This window comes from Coregonus clupeaformis, chromosome 13 (assembly GCF_020615455.1).
Source record: "Coregonus clupeaformis isolate EN_2021a chromosome 13, ASM2061545v1, whole genome shotgun sequence".
Lineage (NCBI taxonomy): Eukaryota > Metazoa > Chordata > Actinopteri > Salmoniformes > Salmonidae > Coregonus > Coregonus clupeaformis.
This window is the reverse complement of record NC_059204.1, coordinates 40,705,528-40,715,719: the sequence shown is the minus strand read 5'-3', so window position 1 is coordinate 40,715,719 and position 10,192 is coordinate 40,705,528. Positions and strand designations below refer to the sequence as shown.

Genomic DNA, 10,192 nt, shown 5'->3' with positions numbered 1-10,192 from the left:
TGGAGTTTCTCCCATTCTTCTCTGCAGATCCTCTCAAGCTCTGTCAGGTTGGATGGGGAGCGTCGCTGCACAGCTATTTTCAGGTCTCTCCAGAGATGTTCAATTAGGTTCAAGTCTGGGCTCTGGCTGGGCCACTCAAGGACATTCAGAGACTTGTCCCGAAGCCACTCCTGCGTTGTCTTGGCTGTGTGCTTAGGGTTGTTGTCTTGTTGGAAGGTGAACCTTCGCCCCAGTCTGAGGTCCTGAGCGCTCTGACACAGGTTTTCATGAAAGATCTCTCTGTACTTTGCTCTGTTCATCTTTCCCTCGATCCTGACTAGTCTCCCAGTCCCTGCCGCTGAAAAACATCCCCACAGCATGATGCTGCCACCACCATACTTCACCGTAGGGATTTGGCCAGGTGATGATCAGTGCCTGCTTTCCTCCAGACTTGACGCTTGGCATTCAGGCCAAAGAGTTCAATCTTGGTTTCATCAGACCAGAGAATCTTGTTTCTCATGGTCAGAGTCCTTAAGGTGCATTTTGGCAAACTCTAAGCGGGCTGTCATTTGCCTTTTACTGAGGCTTCTTGGTCACCTCCCTGACCAAGGCCCACCTTCCTGACCAAGGCCCTTCTCCCCCGATTGCTCAGTTTGGCCGGCCGGCCAGCTCTATGAAGAGTTGGTGGTTCCAAACTTCTTCCATTTAAGAATGATGGAGGCCACTGTGTTCTTGGGGACCTTCAATGCTGTAGAAATTTTACGGTACCCTTCCCCAGATCTGTGCCTCGGCACAATCCTGTCTCAGCGCTCTCTACGGACAATTCCTCCGACCTCATGGCTTGGTTTTTGCTTTGACATGCACTGTCAACTGTGGGACCTTATATAGACAGGTGTGTGCCTTTCCAAATCATGTCCAATCAATTGAATTTACCACAGGTGGACTCCAATCAAGTTGTAGAAACAACTCAAGGATGATCAATGGAAACAGGATAAACCAGAGCTCAATTTCGAGTCTCATAGCAAAGGGTCTGAATACTTATGTAAATAAGGTATTTCTGTTTTTTATTTTTAATACATTTGCAAACATTCCTAAACCTGTTTTTGTTTTGTCATTATGGGGTATTGTGTGTAGATTGATGGAAAAAAATTGTCATCAATTTTAGAATATGGCTGTAACGTAACAAAATTTGGAAAAAGTGAAGGGGTCTGAATACTTTCCGAATGCACTGTATATAGTCAAATTTTAGATTGTTTGTGGCCAAAGGGCGGTCTCCAGTGGTGAGAAACAGAAAATGAAACGAGTTCTCCAGACAGTGTTAGGAAAATAGACTGGAATGTTTAGTAAATGTGTAGTTTTCGCATTTTCTAAGGTTTGGATACTGTAACAACACACTATGCTAGAGTATTATGACTGGGTAATTGGCAGGACAACATAGTGTGTGAGTATGTCGACATAATATGTTAGTATGTATAATGGTCTACGGGCAAAGAAGCAAAACAGTTATGTTCTTATTAAGTCGCTTGCTGTGCATAGCTTTTATTTTTATTTTTTACTTTTCACCTCTGAGCAGTCTAAGGCGCTTGATTAAGGCTCCAGTCTCTCTGGAGGTTTGGGTTCGAATCCCACTGCTGCCATTTGAGTTTTAATAGCAATTCTCGCGTGATCCTATGATCAAATGTTCACTTAATCAACTGTTGTAGTATCATGTAAATATGTCGCCTGACGACTCCAAACAGAATTCTTCCGCTGTTCTATGTTCGCTGCATACAGTTGAAGTCGAAAGTTTACATACACTTAGGTTGGAGTCATTAAAACTCGTTTTTCAACACGCCACAATATTCTTGTTAACAAACTGTAGTTTTGGCAAGTCGGTTAGGACATCTACTTTGTGCATGACACAAGTAATTTTTCCAACAATTGTTTACAGACAGATTATTTCACTTATAATTCACTGTATCACAATTCCAGTGGGTCAGAAGTTTACTTACACTAAATTGACTGTGCCTTTAAACAGCTTGGAAAATTCCAGAAAATGAGGTCATGGCTTTAGAAGCTTCTGATAGGCTAATTGACATAATTTGAGTCAATTGGAGGTGTACCTGTGGATGTATTTCAAGACCTACCTTCAAATTCAGTGCCTCTTTGCTTGACATCATGGGAAAATCAAAAGAAATCAGCCAAGACCTCAGAAAAAACATCATCCAGAGTCATTGCTGAGAAGAAACTAACATCAGGAGAAACAGTCGATGCCAGCTGCCCAGCCTACCCCAAACTATCCGTTGTCATTCAGTTAAAGATGCACTATGCCGAAATCGCGCTGCTATTTCCTGGTTGCTAAAATTCTAATAGTTTGCCTAATTTCAGTTTATGTGACAAAACAAGCAAGTGTAGTGTAGCGAATCATTGTACTATCTAAACCACTGTGAAATATATTTTCCATAACCAAAAATATTGTGTTCAGCTCTTTAAAGCTGGTGTACAAAACCGAAAGTAAGATGCAAAAACAAACTTAAGAACGGGAAGCTTAGAAATAGCACACATGGGCCAGATCTTCTTAGACTTGCTTTCAATGAGAATGACAGATTTATAACCCACATTTGTGTGTGAATTTGTCCAGGTCGCCCAAAAAGTGACTATTGCAGCTTTAAGCCTGTACTCGATCGAACTTCATCCTGCAGCCTTTGCCTGCATTGTGGGAGCCTCTATTGTCAACCAATCATTAGGGTTTTTGCAGATGCACCTCCTCGGACTTCACTCCTCGACTTTCGTCTACAGTCGGTTGCTTCGCCGTACAACTCAAACAAGCCCAGTGTGCCCCCAATCGTCTATCGCGGTGGCGTAGTGTTTGGCCGACGCAATATGTTTTGGTAGCCAGACAAGTAAACATGGTGGTATAAAATATTTAACAGCGACAGTAATGTAGCTAGAGTATTTGACAGGAAAAAAAAATTAGATATATAGACGGTTGAACTGCAAAGCACCTAATATATGAATAACTGTACCCAACATTTGCATTTCTGTTAAATTAATTAGTGACTGATACTTCATACACCTTTTATAATGTATTTATGATCAAGTGAATAGAGGTAAAAGGCACCGCTGAGATTCGAACTCAGGATCTCCTGTTTACTAGACAGGCGCTTTAACCATCTAAGCCACGGCACCGCCTGCAGTTCGTAGGGCGAAGTGTTTTTTTTGTAGGTTGTCCAGTCAGTGCATTAACTGCGAAAATGATTCTGACTGTAGTAATTAATAGCACGCTAATTTAAAGGTGACGAAATAATTTAGTCTGTAAACTAGTCAAATATAGAAAATGTAACTAATTTCTACAGTATTTGCAAGCATGGTGGTATCTTTGTGAATAGGCCTACATTTAATTACATTTCACTATACAGCTCCGCATCCAGATATTGTTTCCAACACATCTTCCTAAATACTCGAGTAGAATTCCAGCTATACGTAACATTACCAACCATATTGATCTTAGCAGAGAACTCCATTTACAAATCTTCCATCGAGGACAAAATCTCTTCCCACGACGAGGATGGGATTCGAACCCACGCGTGCAGAGCACAATGGATTAGCAGTCCATCGCCTTAACCACTCGGCCACCTCGTCGTATGTGTAACATCTGTTCCAGTTCCATATTGTTTAAAACACTCATGAACAAAAATAATTATTCCCAACAAATTTTAGTTTTCAACTATATTTCCCAATTCTCATTAGAGGTTAAGTCTCAAGTATACAGTATCACATTGGACGCAGTATTTTAACCACTCGGCCACCTCGTCGTATGTGTAACCTCTGTTCCAGTTCCATATTGTTTAAAACACTCATGAACAAAAATAATTATTCCCAACAAATTTTAGTTTTCAACTATATTTCCCAATTCTCATTAGAGGTTAAGTCTCAAGTATACAGTATCACAATGGACGCAGTATTTTGAAGGTGTGCGTGGGTGGAAGACTTGTTGATCAGAAATCGGAAGACTGTGGCAAGCGCACCGAATTTCAGTTTTATTTTAACATGATTCTTTTATCGTCAGCTAATCAGAATGGGATCCTCGGAGTGTTGCGTTTCTCCGAGGACCAGGTGAGAATAATCATTTCTCATGAAATTCCATTCATCATGTTCTGATACTTCATTACTGAAATAACAGGTAAGGATGTACCTCACTGACGATACTAACATTCAATGGCAGCAATGTACAAGTATGCGTGGCAACTCATTTTAGGTCATGGATACAGGATTACATTTGAGCCGATGCTCATACATTTCAAACCGTAATTCCATGTCAACCCTATCTGAAAAATGTATATTTTGTATCCCTGTCGTTACATTTACGTACATGTCATGGAAAGTCAGTGTCTTCAGCTTATTTGAGAATGCTTTGCGGCGAATATTAGCATAACCTCAGCCCCACCAGCCTTCCCATTGGTGCATACTCTGGTTGGTTTATTTGCTTTTAAAGTGGCACATTTGTACTATCATCTTAATCACAACAACCTATTTCTACAAGCAAATGTTTTGTGATGAACTTCGTCCAAATGTTCTGTATTATTTCGCTGAATAAATACAAAAGAGAACGGTCGGAAATAAAGTAGCGAGACCGCTACTCCATTCCTTATACCGCACTCGTGCTAGCAAAGGTTCTCTGCTGCCTTCAAAAAGCGAGTGGCTGCTGCTCCCCGCGGCAGAAAAGTAAAACGACATCACCACACCAAACAACTTACAAGACTGTGCTGCTCCCATAAACATTGCATTTGCACTTGCTTATTATTGAGACCGTGACAGAAAGAAACACACTCAGAAAACCCTTTCAGCAGCAGGACTGTAGTAGGTAGGCTAACCCATGCTGACCCAATTGATTTCAATATGAATTTACTGATTCATTATAGTTACATCATTAAATTATTGCCTCATTGTTTCAAGTCATCTGGTCCTAGCCTATTATCACTTTCTATCCAATGTAATGGAACACCATTTCATTCGCCACTATCCTACAGTTTGCAGGATATGACGCCCCATCACTGTTTAATGTTTTATCTAGCCAGAGTTAAGTCATTGCAATAATCTTTTCAACAGAATTTATATCTTATGACAACCAGAGTTAACCCTCATACTACCTACTGGAGTCATTTTGACCCCAAATACATATTTTTGTTCATAGCCCAAAAGTGGTTTATTCAATTTTTGAAAAATGTCATGACTTTGTCAATCAACTTGTTCTTAATAAATCTAAATTATTGTTTGGTGTTTCTGTATCAATATGGATTTTTTAAACATTCAAGTCCTTTGGGTTTCATTTTCACACCAGCCAAAAAAAGATACACTTTGAATCTACGCAGAGACCTGTATTGGTGTGTATTCTCCGAAAAGTAGTTATTCTAGGGCAAATACATTTTTTATTATTTATTAGAATGCAGGTTTCTTTGGAGACATAATATTAAGTAAGACATATCCTCAGAGGGTGGAGGGGGACCGGTTGGAGTGATGCTGAACTGATAGATCACTTGCAGAGATGGAGCACCATGTACTCGTCTATGGCCATAACTGGTTATATATTGGTATGACGTGTACAAAAATCAAAATAACTTCAGATGTATGCTTTGTTGCAGTCCAAAGAGCTCATAAAAGTCTGTCAGTGGTATGAATACTTGGTAGAACTGTCATACAGAAATCAGCTACCCTCTGAATGGACAATTAGTTGTCACGACTTCCTCCGAAGCTGCCTCCTCTCCTTGTTCGGGCATGCTTCGGCGTTCGTCGTCACCGGCCTTCTAGCCACTGCCGCTCCTCATCTCATCATTCCATTTGTTTTGTCTTGTTTATTACACACACCTGGTTCATATCCCCTCATCAGTACCTGTATAAGTATTCCCTCTGCCCCCATGTCACTGATCTTCCCCTCTCTCAGGGTAACACCACCATCCTGGTCGTTGTGGACCGCTTTTCTAAAGTCTGCCGCCTACTTTCTCTGCCCGGTCTCCCCACGGCCCTGCAGACTGCGGAAGCCCTGTTTACTCACGTCTTCCGGCACTACGGGGTGCCAGAGGACATAGTGTCTGACCGGGGTCCCCAGTGTACATCCAGGGTCTGGAAGGCGTTCATGGAACGTCTGGGGGTCTCGGTCAGCCTGACCTCTGGGTTTCACCCCGAGTCTAATGGGCAGGAGGAATGGGTGAATTAGGATGTGGGTAGGTTCCTGCGGTCCTACTGCCAGGACCGGCCGGGGGAGTGGTTGGTGTTCTTGCTGAATATGCCCAGAACTCTCTCCCCTACTCCTCCACTAACCTATCTCCATTTCAATGTGTTTTAGGTTATCAGCCGGTCCTGGCACCGTGGCATCAGAGCCAGACCGAAGCTCCTGCGGTGGATGACTGGTTTCGGTGCGCGGAGGAGACATGGAACGCTGTCCACGTCCACCTCCAGCGGGCCGTGCATCGCCAGAAGGCCAACGCTGACCGCCACTGCAGTGAGGCCCAGATCTTTGTACCGGGTGATCGGGTCTGGCTCTCGACCCGGAATCTGCCCCTCCGCCTGCCCTGCCGGAAGCTGAGCCCGCGGTTTGTGGGGTCGCTCAAAGTCCTGAGGAGAGTAAACAAGGTTACGTATAGGTTACTACTCCCTCCTGATTACCGTATTAACCCCTTGTTTCACGTGTCTCTCCTCAGGCCGGTGGTGGCTGGTCCGCTCCAGCAGTCTGAGGTGCGGGAGGTCCCTCCGCCCCCTCTGGACATCGAGGGGGCCCCGGCGTACTCCGTCCATTCCATCCTGGATTCAAGGCATTGGGTGGGGGGCCTTCAGTACCTTGTGGAGTGGGAGGGGTACGGTCCGGAGGAGTGGTGCTGGGTCCCGGTGAGGGATGTCCTCGATCCATCCCTGTTGCAGGATTTCCACCGTCGGCATCCGGCTCGCCTTGCTCCATGTCCTCCTGGTTGTTGTTGGCGCGCTACTGGAGCTGTGCGTCAAGGTGGGGGTACTGTCACGACTTCCTCCGAAACTGCCTCCTCTCCTTGTTCGGGCAGGCTTCGGCGTTCGTTGTCACCGGCCTTCTAGCCACTGCTGCTCCTCATCTCATCATTCCATTTGTTTTGTCTTGTTTATTACACACACCTGGTTCATATCCCCTCATCAGTACCTTTATTAGTATTCCCTATGCCCCCATGTCTTTGTGTGTGATTGTTTATTGTGGAGGTTACTATAGCTCAATGGAGCTATATTGTATTTTGTATCGCCGGGATATTGACCCGTGTGCCTTGTTTTCTCCAGTGCACCGTTATACCGCACTGTAGTGTTTTACACATTGCTTCGTACCACTGTATTGCCGAATAAACCATTGTATTCTGTGATTTACCCTCCTGTGCCTCACTCTGTCCAAAATCACCCGCTACAATAGTACTGTATTGGTATGTATTCTCTCAAAAATAGTTATTCTACGCGAAATGTTATATAAATACCATAAAACCCCTTAATTAATTAATATCCTCAAATCAGTGGCGACCAGTCATTCAGGGCAAGTGGGGACATGATTTGGAAAGGCACACACCTATCTATATAAGGTCCCACAGTTGACAGTGCAGGTCAGAGCAAAAACCAAGCCATGAGGTCGAAGGAATTGTCCGTAGAGCTCCGAGACAGAATTGTGTCAAGGCACAGATCTGGGGAAGGGTACTAAAACATGTCTGCAGCATTTAAGTTCCCCAAGAACACAGTGGCCTCAATCATTCTTAAATGGAAGAAGTTTGAAACCACCATGACTCTTCCTAGAGCTGGCCGCCTGGCCAAACTGAGCAATCGGAGGAGAATGGCCTTGGTCAGGGAGGTGACCAAGAACCCGACGGTCACTCTGACAGAGCTCCAGAGTTCCTAAGTGGAAATGGGAGAACCTTCCAGAAGGACAACCATCTCTGCAGCACTCCACCAATCAGGCCTTTATGGTAGAGTGGCCAGATGGAAGACACTCCTCAGTAAAAAGCACATGACAGCCCGCTTGGAGTTTGCCAAAAGGCACCTAAAGGACTCTCAGACCATGAGAAACAAGATTCTCTGGTCTGATGAAACCAAGATTGAACTCTTTGGCCTGAATGCCAAGCGTCACGTCTGGAAGAAACCTGGCACCATCCCTACGGTGAAGCATGGTGGTGGCAGCATCATGCTGTGGGGATGTTTTTCAGCAGCATGGACTGGGAGACTATCAGGATAGAGGGAAAGATGAACGGAGAAAAGTACAGAGAGATCCTTGATGAAAACCTGCGACAGAGCGCTCAGGACCTCAAACTAGGGTGAAGGTTTGCCTTCCAACAGGACAATGACCCTAAGCACACAGTCTAGAGAACGCTTGAGATGGTTTGGGATGAGTAGGACGACAGAGTGAAGGAAAGGCAGCCAACATGTGCTCAGCATATGTGGGAACTCCTTCAAGACTGTTGGAAAAGCATTCCAGGTGAAGCTGGTTGAGAGAATGTGTGCAAAGCTGTCATCAAGACAAAGGGTGGCTACTTTGAAGAATCTCAAATCGCAAATATATTTGGATTTGTTTAACACTTTTTTTGGTTACTACATGATTCCATATGTGTTATTTCATAGTTTTGATGTCTTCACTATTATTCTACAATGTAGTAAAAATAAAGAAAAACCCTTGAATGAGTAGGTGTGTCCAAACATTTGACTTGTACTGTATATATTGTAATTCTTTGCCTGTTTCGCATGTTATTTTGTCATTAATACGTGTCACATATCAGTTTGCAAACAATGTCATTTAAAAAATTTGAGTTAATAAAGCTGCATACAAACATGGTCTCTTTTTTGCTTTCTTGAGTAAGGCAGCTCCAAAATGCAATGTTCTCTAGTTGTTCCGTGATTGGCTCAGTGTTTTGTCACTCATGGGGACACTACGTCACCGCAAAATCTACAGGGAGAGCTCGAAAATTCAAGCCCCTTGGGTGCTGCCATATATTTACATTAGAAGTGCCCATCCAAGAATGCTCAAGGTCATTGGCCACAGATAAAATGACGTCAGTGGCGCAGTGGTCTAAGGCACTGCATCGCAGTGCTAACTGTGCCACTAGAGATTCTGGTTCGAATCCAGGCTCTGTCGCAGCCGGCCGCGACCGGGAGACTCATGGGCAGCGCACAAGTCGTCCAGGGTAGGGGAGGGAATGGCCGGCAGGGATATAGCTCAGTTGATAGAGCATGGTGTTTGCAACGCCAGGGTTGTGGGTTCGATTCCCACGGGGGGCCAGTATAAAAAAAAAAAATGTAATCACTAACTGTAAGTCGCTCTGGATAAGAGCGTCTGCTAAATGACTAAAAATGTAAAAAAAATGTTATATCTACTGTAGGTTTGATTGGTCTGATCATGTCAACATCATACTTTCAAAATCTTAGCTAGACAAGCCGTCATGAATCAAGTCGACAATTGTAGTGGAAATTCTAATCAATAATGAGGAGAGACAACGTCAATCACCAATCAGGATATTACTTTATTTAAAACTTATTAATAAGGTAGTAAGTGAGGCTGGTCGACCCAACACTCTTGAGTGTTGGGCCGAGAGAGCTCTGACATACAAAAATACAAATATCTTTTAGAGCACGATACACCCTCTGTCTACATGACAAACAGCAGATGTGTGGAATGAGTCAAAAGGTGAGACTTGATATATGAGAAAGGAGTATCCCCCAGCCAGATAGCATTTGCTATGAAGACTGTTCTTTGGCCCCCAAGACAAGGTTTGGCCCCCAAGACAAGGTTCCTCTCATCATTATCCATACCCGAGCCATCTCTCCCTGGTATTTTACATTACACAAACACCAACTAATTCTATGGAATGCATGCTGTAGGTTTTATCACCAAACCATTCATAAATCAATTGTCAGCTCCAGATACCCCTATCTCAAGTAAAACCCATGTCCTTGACCACACGCTTAGACTAGCTGCAGGGAGCTGGAGTAGAAAACTTCCATTGAAAAAAACACAGCATTAGTAAAACAGTATATAATTGTTAACTATTAATATTAAACAAAGCAGGTAAACATGTTACATGTTAATTTTTCTCTCACACAATCTACTGGCAAATCCTTTTCAATCCTTGTCATATGAAGAGAAATTATAGATAAAACGTATCGGTGCTCATCGGCCATTGAACATAAACATTACACAACAATTTGGAAATTGCAAATTCAACAGTGAGTGGTTTGGAAGGAATCA

General features: G+C 43.5%; 3 non-coding genes across 3 annotated transcripts; all 3 read right to left on the bottom strand.

Annotated features, from left to right (window-relative positions):
* Positions 1-3,073: 3,073 nt before the first annotated feature.
* On the bottom strand, positions 3,074-3,147 carry trnat-agu. Its single transcript has one exon. It is a non-coding gene; the product is annotated as a tRNA-Thr (tRNA).
* A 371-nt stretch (positions 3,148-3,518) lies between these two features.
* On the bottom strand, positions 3,519-3,600 carry trnas-gcu. Its single transcript has one exon. It is a non-coding gene; the product is annotated as a tRNA-Ser (tRNA).
* Positions 3,601-4,030: 430 nt separating this feature from the next.
* Positions 4,031-4,164, bottom strand: LOC121580383. The gene has a single exon (XR_006003042.1). It is a non-coding gene; the product is annotated as a U8 small nucleolar RNA (small nucleolar RNA).
* Positions 4,165-10,192: the final 6,028 nt, after the last annotated feature.